Genomic DNA, 23,033 nt, shown 5'->3' with positions numbered 1-23,033 from the left:
TAATTTGATAGAAATTAAAATATACTTAAATATTTTGAGCGCATTATTAATTTATTATATTGAAATTAAATGTCGTAATATTTAGTCTATAGATCACGTGACCTAAAACACTAGCCGCCATGGTGTGGCGTCAGATAGACAGATAGGCAAAAACTGTCATTTCAATATCATCCGGCACTTTGATAAACAACTTTTCTATAATATATTCCACCACGCTGTTCCAATGCGCCTTGGTCGATTCATGTGACAGAATTTCGTTGAATTTATACACATGCAGATTTCCTCACGATGTTTTCCTTCACTGCCGAGCACGAGATGAATTATAAACACTAATTAAACACATGAAAATTCAGTGGCGCTTGGGTTTGAACGTACGCGTTCTAACCACTGGGCCATCTCAATGTTAACAAATCACTTGGCAATGAAAGGAAAATAAATTTGATGGAAACCATATATGAGAGACGAGGCCTTGATAAAGTCATGATTTTAAAAAGATGAGGATCAATTGAGTATGATTGTCGAAATAGCGCAACTTTCACCTTAAATTGAATCGACATCACGTATCGAGATAAAATGTTTTTAGTTTTTAATTTAGCAGTTGTTATCGGAACTTTGGAAGTAAAATTAAAGTGTGTATAAATGGTTTAACGTATATCATATATATTTATAGCCTAAGCCGATTTTCGTCCCAGTGATTATGGGACGATGGCTGCATATAAAAAATCGGTTATAGTATCATTTTGAAGGGTCGTAGATGTGCAGAAATTAAATAGGATTCTTGATTACAATTTATCAAATTATTGCTATTTAAAAAAAAGTTACTGCTCGGTTAGAGAGCCGTACTAATGCTGTATAAGAAAAAAAAAACGTAAAAATTCTGACTGAACGAATTAATTTGTTATTAAAAATTAAATTTAAAAGAAGTTTCATCATTTTGGCGCCAAATGTAAACTTGAAGATTACAATGAAATTAAATCAAAACAAAACCTGTCATAGGTTTCGATCTTCCTAAAAATCACTTAGAATAAACGCGATATTTCGCGGGCGACCCACTATTTATAAATAACTACTTATATATTCATCAAGAACTGTTTTTATAGCGGAACTATTAGCAAAGCGAATTTAATCCAGCTATTAGAATGTACTGTATTGACAATTAAAGTCAATGTCAAAATCTTTATTCAATACAGAAGCATTGTCTTTATTGTGTTGTTTTAGGTTATGGTTAACAGAGAGTCTCCTACTATTATGCCTTCAAAATTGAATTAAGCCTGTAATCTCGACCGTATTGTTCAATCTCCATCTTGTCTTGATGTCTTCTCCATCGCACGTGACATTGGCGAAATAATCTGTGCCCTCTTGGCACAAATAAAAGCCAGAATAAAAAAAAAGCATTGTCTGTTTCTGGATTGTCAAAAACCAACACCACCGGCTTGGGAACAACTTAGATCTGAGACGAAACGGCGAAAGAAACTCAGCGGTGTTTATCTTTTTCTTCTGCAATTGCTATTTACCGGCCAAAGTCTAAGTCAAAAATCTTTATTTATTGTCAAAAATCTACCACTGGTTCGGAAATAGTGTTTATTTCCGACCTCTTGGACCTGAGAAGAATCGGCGCCAGAAACTCGGCAGGATTTTTTTTAAAGTCACATTTTACAATTATTGTTTTTAGCAATAAAAACGGGACCTCTCGGGACGCCCGACAGAAGTGATAACTTATATAAGTTGAACTATTTAACATTTAAATTGTTTAACTTGAGAAAGTAATAAACTATTATTACGTAGATTTTATGTAAATTAATATGATAATGTAAGGAAAAGTTATTTATTAATAAAAAAAATATTGATTATAAAATATATTTTATTCTTAGTTACAATTGTTAAATATGTACCTATGTACATTAGAATTAGGTGTATGTACATTATTGCCTGCCGCTGCCGTGTGCGTAACAGAAAGGGAAACCAGACAGACTGGCGCCTGAATTGCTCATGAACAGATGACATTATATGATTAAACGTATATAATTTTTGATTGCCTCATTTGTTTAGTGGCTAGATAAAAGGTCTACATATAAATAAAATGTACTTATTTAAAAAAAAAAAATATTGGACAACATCACATAATATGTATATTACTCTGATCCCAATGTAAGTAGCTAAAGCACTTGTGTTATGGAAAATCAGAAGTAACGACCCACAGTACCTCAAACGTCCAGACCCAAGACAACATAGAAAAATAAAGAACTTTTTCTACATCGACTCGGCCGGGAATCGAACCCGGGACCTCGGAGTGGCGTAGTGAAAACCGGTGTACACACTACTCGGCCACGGAGGTCGTCGTACTTAACCGTCGGGTTTAACCGCAACTCAGGTAAATAAAAGTCGAAAAATTCTTAGTAACAGCCCGGAGCCTGGAAGTTCCCATCGGATTATGATAGATAGATAGATATATAGATTGGTTAGAACGCATGCATCTTAATCTGTGATTCCGGGACAAGTCCAGTCAAGCTATTTTTGTATCACAATTCCTCGTGATCGGTGGTGAAGGCTAACATCGTGAGAAAACCTGCATGTGTCTAATTTCAATGATATTGTACCCTATATCTACTAAGCAGCATTGGATCAGTGTGTTAGAAAAATCTCCAAAACTCCTCCTCAAAGAAAGAGAACTCCTTAGCCCAACATTGTTACTTTACAGGTTGAACCTTCTAACTATTAATAACTTACAAAATGACAGGAGCAAATACATATAAAGCGTTATATTTTTAAATTCGCTTTTCGTTACAGGGGTCATTATAATTAACGGTTTATTTCCTACACTTAGCGGCGCGTTATCAAATCACGACAATTGTCGTACCTTGACATTTTCAAGGTGTAACTCAAAAATATAATTTAAACATACAAACATATACATAAATACATACATAATAATATATTTTTTTATATAACTTTTTTCTAATATGTAATGATTTGATACGAGTATATTTTCAACTTGGTAAATAAGCTTGCGAATCCTATAATGTCTTCAATAATCACTTGGTGGTAGGCCTGGGTATGTACCACTTACTCATCAGATATTCTACCGCCGTACAGAAGTATTACTCAGTATTACAGATATGCACGAGGGACATAACACCTTAGTTTCCAAGCTTGATGGCACATTGACGATGTTGGAAAGGTATATCATTTTTTTCAGCGTCATTGTCTATGGGTGGTGGTAACCAGGTGGCCCATCTACTCGTCCACCTACATACATCACAAATAATAATAATGTTCCATTGCTGGGTATGGTATGCTCTTCTTTAGAATGCAAGCAATGAATAGTAAGCCGCATTGAACTTATTGATCTACTTCTACTTTAATAATGTTAATTGGGAGAAGAGGAAAGGTAAACAAAAAAAATCTGGAGAATTATTACTCGAATTTTTTTCTCTTCGGATTGGAGGCGGACGGGAAAATGGACCACCTGATGGTAAGTAACTTCAAATACATTTGCGCTGTTAGAATCACTGTTTTCTAAATTGCTATGCGTCACCAATATGGGAACTAAGATGTTATGTCCCATGTGCGTGTAGTTACACTGGCTCACTCGGTCGTCAAACCGGAACACATCTTAAGTATTATTGTTTGGTAGTAGAATATGTGATTAATAATGGATGAATTGGTGGTGCTTGAACAAAGACCTACCATCAAGTCTGTCCATAGATACGCCCCTGGTCACAAGTGTACGTACTCGTACCGACCCCTAACCTCCCTTAAGGAAGGCCTTTGACTGAGGAAGCAGTTTCAGGCTTTGATCGGCTGTGAATGAAATGTTGAAAAAGAGTAACTGAGTGGTACATATACTTAATATAGTTTGTAAAATGACGATTCAAAAGTGTTGTAAAAACCTTCTTGAATAAAGTATATATATATTGATTTTGATTTTTGATTTCTTGGTACATTTACAGGTAACTGCCTGCCTTTAAAAACGAAATAATTAAATACAAAAGTATGTAAATAAATTCTCGATGTTCACGATTAATTACGTCAAAATTACGCATATAAAATAACTCTTACATAAATATGCGTAAAAATTCAAACACAATTATATATTATGTTATTGAGTAAGCGATTGGTAATGTTGCCGCCATTTTTGACATTTCGTTTTTTTTAATTGACAAGGCATACGGCATTCGGAAATGATGGTCTAAGTAATCAAAATTGGCGGCTTTATATTTAATTTACAGGCTCGACTGGCTTGGTAAAATCTACTGAAATATGAATTTAAAAAAAAACTTAATTTATATAAAGTTAATAATTTAAATGAATATATGTGTATATTTAATTATTATGATAATATATATCAACGAAGTATTTAGTTTACGCGCCTTAGTTACACATAAAAATTAAGACAGTGGAGACTCGCGGCGAAGGAGATTTTACCTGGTGGTAGGACTTTGTGCTAGTCCGTCTGGGTATGTACCACCTTTCCATATTCATATTCCATATCAGATATTCTACCGCTAAACAGGAATAAACAGTATTGTTGTATTCCGGTTTGAAGGGTCAGTGAGCCAGTGTAACTACAGGCACAAGGAACATAACATCTTAGTTCTGAAGTTAAGTGGCGCATTGATGATATAAAGAATGGTTAATATTACAGCGTCATTGTCTATGGGCGTTGATGACCACTTACCATAGGGTAGCCCATATGCTAGACCGTCTAATTACATCATAAAAAAAAATATGATACATCACAGCATCAGAGAGCTTTATGCCGTTTGCCGTCTTCGTAACGAGTCGATCATACCCTCGAGGCGTAAATATTTCACATTAAAAATATATTACGCACGCACGTTAAAAGCAGTTTGCCATATCGGTTAACATTTATGGCATCATAGCGTGAAATTATGCAGCCTATAACCTTCCTCATTAACGCAACGAATTCAGACAGTAGTTTTTTAGAGCGCGTGCAATACTTATCAGCATAATAAAAATAATACATTTAAAAATAAAAGGATATTTTATATAATGTACACTTTTCTATATAACAATTGAAATCATAGATGATACATAGCTAAAGTTTAATAATTTAATCACATTTAATTAATATACTTTTATAGAGAACGGATTTCTGAACGACTCAAGATGTCGCCCGCGTCGCGCGCGCCAATAGCCGGTTCGTTACTGTGATCGGGAGTGTTAAGGAGGCGAGTTCGGGACGCGCGCGCACTCAAGTATGGCGTCCCCTCTTGCGCCATTTACCTAATTTAGTTGTTGTTAAAGTTGTATTAAATGAGTTTGTTCAGATATATTAAAGTTTATATTATTACAACCACTTTTATTTATTTTAACAGGAGTAATCAAAATAAACAACTTTGACATTGAAACGCGGGATCATTGAACGAAATCTTGAATTTTATGGATTTGCAATAAAATGGCGTCGAAGTTGTAATCGGAATTTTGGAAGTTAAATTAAAGCGAATATAAGTGAAGTTATTATTGTATTATATCTAAATATCTAATAATAAAAAAATGTAGTGCATGATATAGCAGTTATAAGTAAATTGCTTGGGATATAAATCTAATTAATGTTTGTTTATCATTACTCCTTCGATTGAAATAGGTTGTATATAATTTAATTGGTGTAAAAGTGTAACTACTTGACGGTTCTTCTCGATAGAATCTACATACCTAACTAAACAATTCTTTTAAATTCATTTTGATCTCGTCAATTTTTTTTTTTAAGTGCGTGTAAATAGTCTCATAAAAGTGATTAATTAAATCAAAATCATCATAACTTTTATCAAACACGTTCGCTTGTGTTTGTTTTGTATGTGTTAAATAAATCGGATTGTTTAGTTGTACACACACTGGTGCATATCTTCTGCAAAGTTGGCTAAAGAGTTGCCAAGGTCTGTTAGAAGGACAACATGAAGTGTTAATTGACATTTGACATCGTGTCTACCCGTGCATTTTGTGACAATAAATTAGATCGAGATATCAACGTGTAAAGCCCAAATTTATATTTACAGAAAATAATTAAAATTAAATATATTTTTAATTATTTGTAAAAAATATTATTGACTTATAAATAAATCAAATTAAATATTTTTACCAATTATTTTAATATTAAAATAGTTTGTGATTTATCTTATTAGATATAATTATATTATTACGGATTATTATTTCTTTGTAAGCATCTTATAGTTATATATTATAAATGTTTGTATATGTAGTTAGCAGAAGTCTCTGGCTATGCACTTAACTGACCGAAATTATCTTTAATATGTTGATATAATAAATTATATCACAAAAAAATTATAATTTAAATATACAATAATCCTTCAAAGTTGCTATTTTCCTTTGCTTGCAATCATTCTGGATTTTTTTTCACATTAACATATTATATAACATACATAACTTATGTACGTCCTGAAAATTATTATAATCTGAAAGTTGTATATTAATAGGATTAGTATTTTTTCATGTATCTTAAAAAAACCCTAATGAATAAACAAAAAAAATTATTAAGCACTAAAATAGTGACCTTTTTAGTGTCAAATAAATAAATAAAAAAAAAAAACAATCCATCTCTTTCTAATATTAGTATAATCTCACTTTCGTGTGACATCAAAATAGTTTTTAATTGTTAAATGCTTATTAATGATTGTAATAGTAATAACGCATTATCGTTATTAGTCGAGGCCAAGATGAATGGCTGTAGTCACATCACATCGTTTCGCAACACCGCACGAAGACACCGCGGTAAAGCGCGCGTTTTGACAGTTCAATTTTTTAATATTTATGTTTTATTGCAAATGAAATAGCTAAAATTGATTTATAATTATTTTTAATTTTATCTGAATTTAGAATCAGTTTTGTTTTTATTTTTATTTGGACATACATAATTTTAAGGTAAGATAAAAAAAAGTTTAATTATTATTTTTAAGTTATTATTTCTTTTTACTTTTTTATTGATAAAAATCGACCAATATTATTTGTTATTTTTAATATTTAACATAATTATTTGATCACTAATGGTTTGGGTTTAGCGTTATTTATTTTTTAATAATTGTTTTGAGGTCAGGGTAGAAACAACCTAGATTTCTGCTAAATGCCAAAAGACTAGATTTATAGTAACATTTATAAAATATTTTAACTATTACTGGCAAGAGACCAGTGGTTTATAGTGAACGTAGATGTTTGACCCCAGTTCAAGAGAAATACGTAGACACTTCATACGGTGGTTTGCCTTAATATCGAGTGTTAATTAAAATTGTACCAAAATAAAAATTAAAAAAAAATTGAAATAACTGTTTCAAATTCGAGTGTTTTGAGATTCATTTCAGTAAAAAAAGTAAAACTAATTTAAATTAAATAACTATCAATTAGAAAATTGTTAGCAGTTTAAATGAATAATTCAAAAAAGTAATTGCTTCCGGTTTTTTTTTTATTAATTATACAATGACAAACGTATATTATTATTTTTTCGCTTACCATTTTTAACACAATAGGTATTTAAGAATTTGAATAATGTCAAGTTTAAATAATACACATCTTATTTAACATGGCATAACAAATATAATGAATTATATAATATCGAATTCATAGCTTTTAAAAATAATCGTTTATGAAAAAAAGTATTCCGAATTTCAAAAAAGGAATACTCAGTGTAAACCTAAAGTAATAAATTAACCAATAAATCACCCATTGTTTGGCAAAGATCTGCTCCAATGCGAGTTGGTGAGTACTCGCGTGGCAGAGTTTGATCCAACTCAATCAAATGTAATTTACAAAGAAAAAAGAAATACGACCAATAAACGTCCCGCTCTCCTCTCCTTTTTAAATGGAGTTTATTCTATCACGCTATTCCAATACCGAGTGCGGGATAAGGAAGGATACATGATGCAGAGTTTTATTGATACAGGTTTTTCTTTACGAGATGAATTATAAACAAATTGAAAATTTAAAAACCAGGCTTTGCTTGAAACGTCTCGGATTAGAATTAAAAAAAAGAGCTGTCACAGGACGCCCAGCAATTAAACTTCGAAACTGATAGTTATAAAATAAATTATAATAAATGAAAATCAATAAACAAATATGAGATAAAATAAAATATAAGTTGCGTTCGTAAAATAATATTTTCTTATTAATATAGTATTTTACTGGGCTTTGCGTAGCGATCTTTTGGGTAGGTATCATAGATTTTACCACCCAGCGGTAATACTCAGTGTTTTTGTTCCGGTTTGAAGGTTGTGTGGGCCAGTTTAACTTCAGGCACTAGAGACATATCTTCTTAGTTCTCATAGTTGGTGGCGCATTGGAGATGTGCGGATTTTTTTCATTGGGGTTGTTTTCTTACAATACTAATGGCTTTGGGCAGTATTGACCACGGAATCAGGTGGATCAATTGGTCGACCGCCTAATTTTTTTATTAATTAGTTGTCGCCCTCGGCTTCACTCGCGTTTTAGGGGGTTGGTTGTCTGTGGTAGGAATAGAAAGTAGCCTGTGTCCTTCCTTGGAGTTCAAGTTTGCTTCATACCAAATTTCGCCAAATTCGGTTCATTAGTTTGGCAGTAAAAGAACAACAGACAGACAGACAGACGGAGTTACTTTCATATTTATAATATTAAGTATATATAATATATATACCGCTACGTAGTATATATGACCAGTATATATGACCAAACAAACACCCTGGAGTAGAGAACGGCAATGCAGAGGCATAAAACAACGTCTATGAAGCGGGACGTCCCATCTCCGTGATTTAAATATGACTATATGTACCGCGATATATGTTTCGGTACAGCGAAATGTCCCGCTTTATGGTCAAACTAGTTAGAGATCCTATTCAAATTTAGTAAGATTTAACGTTGAGTGACGTATACCTTAAATGGATTTGGTTAATTGATAATGGCGACGAGAGATACCCAAATAAACCGAATGATAAAAAAAAATCGTCTATCAATCGTTTTTCTGTAATTTTTTTTGTAAGTAGGTCCCGCTTGTTAATTTGTCCGCATAGCCAAGAATATGATTTGGCAAACCTAATCTTAACCCCTTAAACCCTAATCTAACCCTAATCTTATTATGTTAAATTAAATTTCAATGAACTCACGACGTTTTAACCGAAATATATATATATTAATCTCAGTGAATGTCCAAGGACGGTCGTGTTGGTTAATAAATTTAGCTTTAAGATTGACCGAATGTGACCGGATTATTCTCTTTGTACGGTTAAGCAATATCAACTAAATTGTTAGTAAAGATGAGCTACAATTATTAAAAGTATAATATGACTACAAGTTATATATTAAAGTCCCTCCGCGTGTGTACTCGACAAACTCATAAACTACCAAACGGATTTTAATGCGTTTTTTACTATTGGACGGAGTTATTCATTTGGAAGTTGTCGGAAAAAAAATCCGATCAATAGAGAGGTATATATATTATTATATTATGATAGAATTGTTTTATGTAGATCCTTATTCTACCCGTGTGATGCCGGGTCTAGTAGCTAGTAAATAATATAACCTATATAAGAACTTTAACATAAGTAACCGACTGTAAATTTTCCACTACAAAGATCTCTCTTCTTTTGGACAATGTTTTGGAGCTTTTTAAACCAGGCTCTTCCAATGCGTGGCAGGGCCGGACCGTGAGTTAAAAAGCCCTGGGCTAATAATACTCAGGGGCCCCACTGAAGACACACCTGAACGTAGTCTTGAATGAAATTAATTGAATGGTTTTGATTAATTGCAGGATTCGAAAACCATACGATATATTTAATTTAATAAAATGATGGATTCTTTCGCATTTTGGTCTATTTTTGACTTTGACTTGACTTCGTTGGGGCCCCTTGAATCCACAGGGCTCTGGACTGAAGCCCAAAAAGCCGTATGGTAGATCCGGCCCTGATGCGTGGAACCATAGCTTATAGTAGTTCTCACGCTCATAACTTATATTGAAATACTTTATTAAGAGAGAGGCGTCGTTGGTAGGAAGTTCCTTTCACTATATAACACGTATTAAATAACAGACCATGAAATAAAAAAACGTTGATTACGTTTCAGGATTAATCAAAATATACATACTTTATTCAAGTAGGCTTTTACAAGCAATTTTAAATCATCATTTTACAAAGTATATTAGTGCTGCCACTGGTTCGGAATGTAGATTCAACCGAGAAGAACCGATCAATAAACTCAGTAGTTACTCTTTTTCAACATTTAAAATACAAAGTTGTGTTAGTTAAATACAATTATATATGTACATACATATATAATATATCCTGGAAGTCAACTAGTATTACCGAGACACATTTTTATCATCTATATAATATTGTATTGAATTATATGCTTTTGTTATTACTGTACTTTTTACAAATAACTTGAAATTATGAATCGGCAAAGTTAAAATTATCTGCGGAATTTTATTCTAGATAAATGACGAGAAATAAAATTGTCATTTAAAATTACACAACGGATTTTGATGCGGTTTTTTTTAATAGATAGATTGATTCATGAGGAAGGTTTATATATATAATACATGCACAATATAGTAGAGGAACGCTGATAATTTTAGAGGTTTCTAAAATTATCTGTTTTCGCTTACATTGCAAACGCTGGCTGAACCCTACGAGATAGATCAAAATAATTTTTAGGAATTTCCAGACCTATGACAGGTTTTGTTTTGATTTCATTTCATTGTAAACTGCAAGTCACTCATCTACATTAGGCGCCAAAATGATGAAAGGTTAAATGTTTATTTTTTTTTTAATATCAAATAGTACACATTACTTCAGGTTATTGATAACAATTTACTTTAATTTTATATATGTCGTAGTATAGTACGTTTTTTCATTTGTTTTTTTTAGAGCGGTCAGTAACTTTTTTTCAAAAGTTTTTAAACAATTATTTGTTAGATAACAATTTAGTAAAAGACAATCAAGAATTATCTTTATTTTTCTGCACATCAAAATGATATAATGATCTAGGAACTGAGATGTTATGTCCCTTGTGCCTGTAGTTACACCGACTCACCTTTCAAACGACAACACAACAATAGTGAGTACTGCTGTTTGGCGGCAAAATATATAATGAGTGGGTGGTACCTACCCAGACGGGCTTGCAAAAAGCCCTACCACCAAGTAAGAGTCAAATTGAATAAGGTATATTTTAATATTAGCGAGAAACACGGAATATGGATATTAAGTAGACATTCTTTTTTAAAACGCGACTGTTTTTGGAGAATTGAAGAGGAAATAAAAATAAGCAGCCGAGTTCTATAAACAGTTCTTGATTAATATATCTCTCTATATTATAACACAATATTCGAATTAACTCAAAGTCAAAGTCAAAGTCAAAAATCTTTATTCAATATAGAAGTGTTTACACTTGCTTATTGATTGTCAAAAATCTACCACCGGTTCGGAATTTAGCACCTCGGACCTGAGAAGAATCGGCGAAAGAAACTCAGCGGGATATATACATATATTTTTTTAACCATTATTATGTACAATGATAATTATATTTTAGTTGTTTGAAGCAGCAGGGAGGCGATCATTTATAATTAGTTATATACAGTTACATTTCACTTTCAATTTCTATAACTTTATCGATAATTTAAATGACAATTCCACCATAACAAACACCATAGATTCAAGCTCTCGTTAGTCTCTGTGGAAAAAGTTTTTCAGAACCGATACGATTTGGGAATCTTCAAGAAAAGAGCGTACACATTTCTTAAAGGCCGGTAACGCACCTGCTAGCCGCTCAGTGTTGCAAATATTATTGGTGGTAGTTACTTTCTATCAGGAGGCTCACTCCTGCTAGTTTGCTATGTATATATATATATAAAAAAAAATACTTTTTACTAATTACAATGATGGAATACAACGCAAAATATTGGTCCCATGGCTCGCCATTCTGACTTTCCGCAGTCATGTCTTCCGTTCAACCAGCATTGGACTAGCGTGATGGACTATGGCCTCAATTTGTGTCTGTAACACAGTTTATACTAGCACGGACACAGACGTTCACTCTGACTCAATAATGTATAGCATTGTACCACCTACATATTATATTATATTATTATTATTAAAGGAATTGAACTATGTAATGTCAGAGTATAACGTGTCAAAAGATTATGAATAATAAATATTTTTATTTATTTATTATTTAATTTTCCAATACTCAGGAGTGGTCAGTGTTTCTGGAAATATATAAGACTATATACTTTTCATCTTTAAAATTGAGGAAAATACTTTCAACTCTTCATTCCCAATTCCTCTATGGATGACGATCAAACCCCTAACCGCGAGCAAAGACGCGGGCCATCGCCCGGTCATCACCAGTTATTTTTAATCAGAAAATGTATTAGATACAACAATTAAATCTATAAAACGAATTCATTAGCAGCCTGTAAATATCCCACTGCTGGGCTAAGACCTCCTCTCCCTTTGAGGAGAAGGTTTGTAGCATATTCCACCACGCTGCTCCAATGCGGGTTGGTGGAATACACATGTGGCAGAATTTCCTTACGATGTTTTCCTTCACCGCCGAGCTCGAGATGAATTATAAACACAAATTAAGCACATGAAAATTCAGTGGTGCCTGCCTGGGCTTGAACCCGAAATCATCGGTTAAGATGATTTCATATTAAAACGAATTCAAATTTTATGCAAATTAATGAATATTAATTTAATTAAAATAAAATTTTAGGCACTCTAGCGAGTATTATACATACTCATGTCAGAGGGACCAACTCTTCTATAACATAGTATGTTATACAAAAACAACAAAAAAATAAAGAACTATTTATTAATATAAAAACTATATAAAATAAATATTATATTATATTAATCATTATTGCAAAAAAGAAATAAAATTAATTATTTCTAACATCTTAATGATTATAATATATTCTTTAAAACAAATTTATTTTTCACGGTAGCTCCAGCAAGGTTCAAGGTCGCTTAAAGTCAACTTAAAGTATGTCGCAAAGAGTCGCATCGCAGCTCTGTGGAGGCCTTTAGGTTTAGTGGAGTATGTTTGGTTTCTATTTATTATTGGTTAACGGAGTTGCAACCAGCTGAAGGTCACGCGCTACCGACCTTATATCCCTTATGCCTGTAGTTACAACCACTCATCCCTCGAACTGAAACATGATATTGGTTAGAACGCGTGCCTCTTAACCGATGATTACGGGTTCAAACCCAGGCCAGCACCATTGAATTTTCATGTTCTTAATTTGTATTTATAATTGATCTCGTGCTCGGCGGTGAAGGAAAACATCGTGAGGAAACCTGAATGTGTCTAATTTCAACGAAATTGTGCCACATGTGTATCCACCAACCCGTATTGGCGCAGCGTGGTGTAATGTGCTCCAAACCGTCTCCTCAAAAGGAGAGGAGGCCTTAGCCTAGCAGTGGGATATTTACAGGCTGTTGTTGTTGTAAGCTTGAAGTCCAAGGAAGGACACAGGCTACTTTTTGATACCTAACACCTGACAACTTAAACCTAAAAATGAGCCATTACACTGACATATCCAAGTGTCACTCAAGGAGTCATTTTATATCCTTATTTTTATTATCTTTTCATTAACAACAATATGTTCATTAAACTGAAGCCGCAGGCGACAACCAGTCTATTTAAGATAAGTACGATAGCTTATGACATTGCACAGTCAACGACGCTTTGATATTATTTAAAGGGGAACTTAAAGATAATAATAATATTGTTTATTGTTTATTGTTTATTGTTTTATTTAATATATACTTGTGTTAATTACAATGTTTTCAACAGTTGTCATGTATAAGAATTATTGGTTTTATTTATAATCCTGTCACTATATATAAATAATTGCTGTTGGGTAAATAATGTACTTTCACCCGTACGATAACACCAGATTGTCTTTATTAGTATTTATGTATTTGTTATGGGACTGATTTTCATATTATTCTGTTGCAACTCACCGCTAGATGGCGGTAACCTCTAAAGGAATGAATGCCTGCACAGGTAGGCCGACTATCGGGACTACACGTCACTACTATAGTATGCTGAAGCAATCCTGTGACGTGTCCTGAAAAATGGTTACCATTGGTTTTTAGTGAGTAGTCTAAGAGTCTAAATGATTTCCGATATAAAAAACATCAGCAGTGCTCTTTGATTATTTATACGTCTAGATGGACTGTCAAAGAGAGAACGCGTCGAAAAAAATAGTAGCCAAGGGTAGTATTGAGTTTCAAAGTCAAGCGTAGCTTTGCACACTAAATGAATGTCGACTAGTTTGTTTTAGTTCTTTGGAGGGCGACACTATCTAAATATATTTAATTTAAGGCAGTGCTATTGCGTAAGTTGCTTCTGTAGGTTGAATATAAAATACCCTTAGGTTAGCCGAACACGACATCTCATTACCACTTCCTCAGTAAATAGGGGGGGGGGGTGTACAATTTCGATGCAGACTATTTGGGCGTTTGTGCCCTCATTCACTTATATATTTCTTACTGACATAACTATTGATAAAACTGGTACTAAATGATATAAAGTGCAATACATGATATGTTTTGAGTATCAAGTCACTGCAGTGTGGCAGCAGCATAAAGACTTTAATATCTACATAAATCTTTACTTCATCACTGTGAACTTGACATGGAAAGTTTATTGAATGTATTGTTATTAATAAAAAGATAATATAATTAAGGGGATAAAATGACGCCTTAAGGCACACTGGGACCCTGACATGTGTCAGGGTAAACGGCCTGCGTGCTTTTAATTATGATAACGATTAATGCTGTTAAATTAATTAAATTAATTAATATAAGATTACAAAAATGTTTACTGTGGAGATTTATCATTGTCTACTAAAAAATGTTTGGGGAAGTATAGACATTATTTTCGAGTGCTGCCAAGCGCGCAGACCGACAATTTCGGTCATGATAATGTTTTGTTGTGGCAATTAATACAAAATAGGGTTTATTTTTTTTTATAGAATTCGAAAATCATCAAATCATGAAGGTAAACAATGAAGTAGTATATTTAAATAATTAAATTATTTTTTGTACTCCTTTTAGGTTTTTTTTTTTTTTGATAAGAGTACAACTCGTCAATAGTTTCAAAAAATATGTGTATTATAATATTATTGTTATAATAGTATTCGAAATTCGAAATGGGTCGAAATTTAAAAAAAAAATATTTTTATCATATATCAATAATTTTTCAAACTCTATAATTTTTTTTTTTTTTTACTAATCCTAAAGATAGTCTATTGCCCCCATAAAAAAAATAACTGTTTTGCTTTTACCGATTTTCTATATGAATATATATATATGTATTATACACATTAAAAATAGTTATATAGTACTGAACATATCACGACCGCGTGGAATGGTAACAAGAACAGCATTTCCCCGTTGAATCGCAATAGAGTACTTTTGGCACTTAAAAATAAATTATGAAATTTGATAAAAATTAAAATAAATGTAGAAATATACTGAAATATTTTGATTTTGAGTCATAAAAACTCATTATTATTTTATTATATTAAAATTAAAAGTCGTTATTTATAGTCTGTATATAACGTGATCTAAAACTCCATCCGCCATGGTGTGACGTCAGATAGGCAAAAACTGTCATTTCATATCATCTGGCACTTTGATAAACAACTTTTCTGGAGTTTTAATGCTTTATTATATATTAATTATTAATAACGTCGGGGTCACCAATTATTGCTGGGCTGATGTTGAGGATAATGAAAGTCACTAACTGGTTCACGATTTATTAACGAGACGGTACAATTATACGGACTGTGACGCACTGTTTTATATATGCAATGTTTTAATGACTTTTATACATGATATCAAAGAGTAAGAGATACACAGATGTGAAACATTTTAGTCATAGAACATGTGAGCTTTATCAATTGTTTACTCCAATACCTACGCGCATATACGGCACACTAGTATTTGTACATTACACTCCAGCGATAGCGACTGTAATTCATTATTTTCCCAAAAAACACCAAATATTTATAGCTGTTAACGTTGAATGAGTGCCGGTCGTAAATACACAACTGTTGCTTTTATCAAATTGACGTCACCATAATGACTGACAGCGTTTCTGCGGGAATAATAAAGGTTTAAAATTTAATTTAATTTTATGGTTATTTTGCTGTAATATATTTTTGGAGCCTTTTTATTAGGAAAATCAACATTTTGAAGTACTTTTCAAACATAGTAGATCTATCTATCGGTCTTGGCACTACTTGAAGTGATAAACTTATACGTAACTTTGTTGCGTAAATATTTATAATTAGGGTCCCGACTTCGTTGGAGTGACATAAAAATTAAATTAAATTAATTAATTTTGGTAAAAACAATACCTGGAGCCGATCGATGGGCCATTCAATCTAACCATACCAATTAAATACACATACACACAAAAGAACATCAAAATTGACAAAAGAGGTGTTCAGTGACATATGTACACAAGAATTTTTGGCGCGAAATTTGGATGCTTCGGACTACTTCCGAGTCATAAAAAATTGACCTTTTTGTTTTTTAATTATTATTCATTGTAGGTAATTAATGTTATTGTTGATTTGTATTTGTTATTTAAAGTTATTTTCACAGTCTGTAAGAATATACGTATAATGTGCGTGGTCAGTAATTGTAATTGATTGTTTTATTAACACGATAAACTCGTAACTCTTCATTACCCACATTAACATATGTTATACAGCCGTAAACGACAAACATGGCCGCCCATTCGACTTAATGTCGTTGAATATCTAAAAATGGATTTAATATCGAAATATCTCGATTATACGATTTTTGCGGATATATGTTGTCGACTAAAATATTAACTTATATATTAATAGCGTAAGCCGATTTTTGTCCCAGTGGTTATGGGACGATGGCTGCACATAAAAAATCGGTTATGGTCTCACTTTGAAGAGCTCCAGCCGTAGATGTGCAGGAAATTAAAAAGGATTCTTGACTGCAATTTATTAAATTGTTATGATTTAACTAAGAATTAATTTTAGAGAGCGGAATAAAGTTCCTGGACGCTTAGAGAGCGGCGCTATGGCTGTATAAAAAAAAACAAATGTTAAACGTGCGAACAGACGTCGTCAGTTTACAACGAAATCAAAACAAAACCTGTCATAGGTTTCGAAGCTTGTTAAAATCTGTTGAATAAACGTGAAAATTCGCGTGCGACGTGCGAAATTTTTAATATTTCTAATGATTTGATAATTTTTTCTTTTGGTTCAGTATTAAGAGCTTCAACGTGATCAAATCATAGTTTAATTAGTAATGACCATTATAAATTTGGTATTACATTGTACGGGCTTAATTTATTTGATTTCTTTTGAAAACAGAAGATTTCATTCACTGTGTTCCTCAATTTTAAAGTCCGATTTCACATTCGACCACGACCAGAAATAGCGCAGACTCTTGCGTGTCAACCGAGACATGGAAATGTAACTATGTGTAATTTCATTAGTTTAAGATGACTAAATAAAATCACGTTTTATAATAATTCTCCAACAAATATATTCAATCACTTCCAATCGTCTCATTAATTCTCGTGACAGATCAATCTTTTTAAAAAAAAAAGTATGTATATGCATTTGTGCCAGTCTTAAATAGTGTGCCAAATAAAAAAGTAACAATTAAAGTTTATCAAATTATTAAACAACTAATTATAACAATAATTTTATAAGTACATAATAACGTAAAATAAATAGTTTCGATTTTAAACATTATATGAAATAATGTGATTAAATTAATTATGGCATCCTATGACGTAACATCGTATTGGAGGCTAGGGCTACTCGCTAACTCATGCTTCTTCCAAAAAAATGAGATCTTGGATTTTAACCCAGGATCTTAGGTAGCCTTTGAAGCTCGTCACTGAACTCACAGCAGTTATCAAATAATAAGTGTAACAAAAAAAAATCATATTGCTATAGATATAGGTTCTAAATCAGAACACATAAACGCTAACTGGACCATAGTTTAAAAAACTAGGTCATGAGCTAGGTGTATTAAGGCCAATATAGAATTCAGGTCATAATTATTTGCCGATCAATAGAATATTAAAGTACTCCTGAGACCTAGATATTGGTAGACTTAGGACATTTCGATTTTGAGAACGATATATTGTATATAAAAATACCTGACCTTTTCATCATTAGGAAATCTTTATGTTTCGTAAAAACATTTTTCGTTTTTAGCTAATTCAAACAGTCGTTCTACTGGTTCCACGGTTGGAAAAATTTTAAATCAGAGAAACAAACTTAAGACAACTTCGTGAGGCTTCTGAGGTGCCTCCCCGATGATCCAACAATTACCCTTTGCACCCTGGATTAAGACCTGACGGTGTGTTTATTACTTATTAAAGGACCTGTGGAAATAAATTAATCTCAAAAAAATACTTGAATATTTAATGTATAATTAAAACTAGCTGTTACCCGCGGCTCTGTTCGCGTGGAAGTTGAGTATTTACAGATGATTTTAAAATATTACTTTGATTTAAGACCTCTTTGTATACCACATTTGTGGTTCGACTTTCTCGAACAGGCTACTTGGAACTGTCCATACGAAAAACAGTCTTCTCTTAGGTCTTCTTCAGTCATTTTAAAGGTTGTGCTTTATTAACTGACTTGGCGAAGCGGACTTCCAGACTTTCCTATGTATACGAAATTCCAACTTAGGAGGAGAAATTCCAAAATTCCTTTCTTAGGGTGTCTTCTCAATAAAACGATCCTACTGACCAAATTTCATGGCCTTAACTTTAATAGTTTTAGCTCGTCGTCGAGACATTTTTTTTTAATAGTTTTATAAATATAAAAAACAACCTTCAATGGTAAAAGTGATTTGTGCCGAAACGTACTAAATAGTGAGTATTTATTTATTTATACTTTATGACTGAATGCAATTGGCGACCTTATCGCTAAAACAGCGATCTCTTCCAGGCAACCTTTGGGCAGAGGAATTGGTTTTTATACAATTGCATTATGCCATATGTACATTCCATTGTGTAATTCACACAAATTCAAATTAGGGACAAATAAGTAAATTATATAATGTAATAAAGTGAGCAGACGATCTGTATGTAAGCCGTTAAACGGACGGAATTAATTACTAGTTTAATTTGATACTCTACGTACCCAAGAAGGCATAGTGCCCAATCAAATCATGTCAGAAGATTTTTCTATTTTTTTTTTAAAGAATACTAGCAATGCCCCAAATTAAATAAGGACTTGCTAATATTCCTATTTACCCCTCCTTTTAAGCTTATCACTTGTTTCAGGAGTGGGGACGACAATAGCCCAAGGGGTCAGGATCAATCCGGCGACATTTTACATCGCTAGGCGGCCCGTAAACCATTGCGCTATTGACGCTTATTCGATGAAAACTTTTATAAATCATCCAACCATAAGTTTTACCATCGGTACCATTCGGTAGACTGTATTGGTCTTCTCTGTATTTAGGTAATAATTATTGGTCTAGTGGCTACATAGGATGTACCAAATCCCGAGTATCTGGGTCTTCAGACCCAAAGGCCGATAAAAAGTGATGACGTTTAACTTTTGGGGATCTGAAGCCCCATGAGTTACTCAGTGAACAGCGAGGAAACTTTCCTAAATTCATCTTCATTATATAGTTAGTGCATAGTTTTAGTTTTTAGGTTTTAGAAAAATCATTTCCACAGCACGGACCTTTAGTAAGTAATAAACACGCCGTCAGGTCTTAATCCAGGGTGCAAAGGGTAATTGTTGGATCATCGGGGAGGCACCTCAGAAGCCTCACGAAGTTGTCTTAAGTTTGTTTCTCTGCTTTCAAATTTTTCCAACCGTGAAACCAGTAGAACGACTATTTGAATTAGCTAAAAACAAATGTTTTTACGAAACATAAAGATTTCCTAATGATAAAAAGGTCAGGTATTTTTTCAGAGGGAGAGAGATCGCCAGAACACTGCACTGCAAACGGTTTTTATATCGAAGCAAGCCTCATTGCTTATATAATTAAACTCGTTGCTTAGAAAGGACGTAGGTCTAAAATTTTTCGCTCCAAATGTTGTGTATTTAGGCCGTACGTTCAAACTCGATCTTGCGAAATCACTAGTTCTACTAGACGTGGTTTAAAATGAACGCTAGTTAGTAGTAAAATATTTTATTCTCACTGCCTGGCAAGGATCTGATGGGAACATGAATTAAGCTGATACTAAACTGATTTTAAGTGTCGAATGGCGTTTTTTCATGACAATAAAACCGAGAAAAAAAGAAGTATGAGATATCTGGTACTGAAAGTATTTCATAAAATAGGTGTATTGAACCTAAACCGAAATAAAATTTAAAAAAAATTGTAAAAAGAAGCTAAGGGCTACGTATCTCGACATTGAAATCATGTCCTCAGAAAACATGTTCATAGAGCACAGTTATGTTGTTAAAAGTCAAAATCAAAATATAATTTATTCAAGTAGGCTTTGACGAGCAATTTTGAATCGTCATTTTACAACTGTATTAAACGTAAAACTAACACCGGTACGGAATGTTCTACAGAAAAGACGAAATTTTCTACCGAGAAAAACTGCCTAGAAAATCAGTAGTTATTCTTTTCCAACATTTGAAATATAAAGTTATGTCAGTTGAATACGATAATATATAATGTCAACAAGTATTAGCTCCAGGTTTTTTATCATCTATATAATCTTGTGTTGTATAATATATAATTTATTTATGTTTATTTAACATAAACATATATACATAAACAGCCTGTAAATTTTCCCACTGCTGGGCTAAGGCCTCCTCTCCCTTTTGAGGAGAAGGTATGGAGCATATTCCACCACGCTGCTCCAATGCGGGTTAGCGGAATACACATGTGGCAGAATTGCGTTGAAATTAGACACATGCAGGTTTCCTCACGATGTTTTCCTTCACCGCCGAGCACGAGATGAATTATAAACACAAATTAAGCACATGAAAATTCAGTGGTGCCTGTCTGGGTTTGAACCCGAAATCATCGGTTAAGATGCACGCGTTCTAACCACTGGGCCATCTCGGCTCATTTAAACAAACGTAAAACTAATTACTTAGTATATAATTAATATAATTTAATTGCAAAACGCGTCTCACCGTTAAGCGTAAAAGTTTAGCGAGAATGTTTTTTTGTATGAATATTTAATATATGACTTAAGCATATACATAAATTAAAAAAAAAATAACGACCCGCATGGTAGTTTTTCTTAAGAATAACTGTTAACGAGTGTTCTTCCAGTCTACTAAACGAAATTAATTATTATTATTATTATTTTTATTCTAGTATTTTTAAGGGGCCTTTATAGGCAGCCTATATGTCGGCCCCATGCTAAATAATATCAAAATTGAAAGTTACTTATTTTGTTGAGCAATTAATACGATTTTAGAATCCAAAAAAAATGTTCCAAAATATTGAAATTCAAAAAAAATCGGGTACGTTTGTGTTTTTACAGGATATTATTAAACTTATGACTTCTTAGACCACTTTTGGAATAAATCGATCAAGTTCAGACCTCCATTGTAAATACAATTGTAGCTAGAAAAGAAACGACCCGCAGAGGTTCTTTCGCCGGTTCTTCTCAGGTTTGAGGTGTTTATTTCCGAATCGGTCGTAGACTATTATTTGACAATCAATACGTAAAATACATTTTGGATTATTGAATAACAGATTGTGAGTTGCCGAAATTCAGAATTAAGTTAAATATTTATTTAAAAATATTTAAGCATACCCGCATTTTTTTTAATCACTCCTCTGCCCAAGAGCCGACTTAATAATGCCTAACTAAAAATCTACTCCACCTATATACAACTTAGAGGCATCGCATTGAGAAGAAGGCTTAACTATACATATAATAAAATTGGAGTGTCTGTTTGTAATATTAAAATAACCGCGTTTTACTAAATGCATACGTATGTATACACGGTACATATAACAAAATAACATTTTTTACAATTTTTTGTCTGTCTGTCTGTCTGTTTGTTCCGACTAATCTCTGGAACGGCTGAACCGATTTCGACGGGACTTTCACTGGCAGAAACCAGATGTAATAAGGAGTAACTTAGGCTACTTTTATTTTAGAATTATATACAGAATAAAAATAAAATCACGCTACAATATCCAAATAACTTAAATTCAAAGAACGCGCACGAAGTCGCGGGCACAGCTAGTATATTATATTATTGTATACATAGATGTTCTCTTAGTTTTACCCGCTTTAAATTTAAACTAAATATTGAAGTGACAACCGTAAATTTTATGTTCTTTTTAACAAATAAATCAATTATTCTATGTTTTCATAGACATAGCTGAATTAATCATCTCTTTATGTGCACAGATAAGCAATAATTAAGAATAATTAAATATTTTGAGGTCGTCTTTATTATGTATGTAATTAAACAGACAGGTATTCTTTTGTTTTACATAACTACCGACCTGCTTCGACTTTACGCCATTTTTTAGGGTTATGTATCTCTAAGGAAAAAAGGAACCCGTATAAGATCACTTCGTTTTCCATTTGTCTGTCTGTCCGTGGAAAACATTTTTCTCGGGAACCCCTGAGTTGTAACGTTGAAATTAAATACCAAATACTGAAGTCTGCGGTTCCTTGGGGCTGTGAAGAAACCGAACCTCTATGGCGGTTTATGTCATATTTCACATACATGCGCGAAGGGTATCAAAACCTACAGGGTACTTCCCATTGATCTAGAATCATGGAATTTTTCATGAAGATATATCTCGCAGCACAAGCATAGAAAAAACCGTAAATCTTTTAATTTTTTGTGTTGGTGTAGTAACTCAGTGCGCGAGTCCGATTCACATTTGCCTTTTTTTTTTAATTTTATTTATGTAATATGGACGAAGACTGCTTTAGAACAAAGACCACAGTTGAGAAACAAAATCACATGTCACCGCATCAGCAGTGCGATTCTGTAGGAATTCGTATATTACTCGTGATTTTTTTATTAAAATTAAGATCATATCAATAAGAACTGACAAGAAAAT

At 32.8% G+C, this 23,033-nt stretch overlaps 1 protein-coding gene across 1 annotated transcript in view; it reads left to right on the top strand.

The window, feature by feature from the left end:
- The first annotated feature begins 6,699 nt into the window (after positions 1-6,699).
- LOC113391656 (scavenger receptor class B member 1-like) overlaps positions 6,700-23,033 on the top strand; it is a 48,428-nt gene continuing 32,094 nt past the window's right edge. Inside the window, exon 1 of the mRNA XM_026627691.2 lies at positions 6,700-6,900. The gene's annotated coding sequence lies outside the window, so the exon portion shown is untranslated. The remainder of the gene's footprint in view (positions 6,901-23,033) is intronic.

The sequence above is a fragment of the Vanessa tameamea genome, chromosome 30 (genome assembly GCF_037043105.1).
Source record: "Vanessa tameamea isolate UH-Manoa-2023 chromosome 30, ilVanTame1 primary haplotype, whole genome shotgun sequence".
NCBI lineage: Eukaryota > Metazoa > Arthropoda > Insecta > Lepidoptera > Nymphalidae > Vanessa > Vanessa tameamea.
Note: the sequence above shows the minus strand (reverse complement) of the source record. Positions and strands in the feature narration are given on the sequence as shown.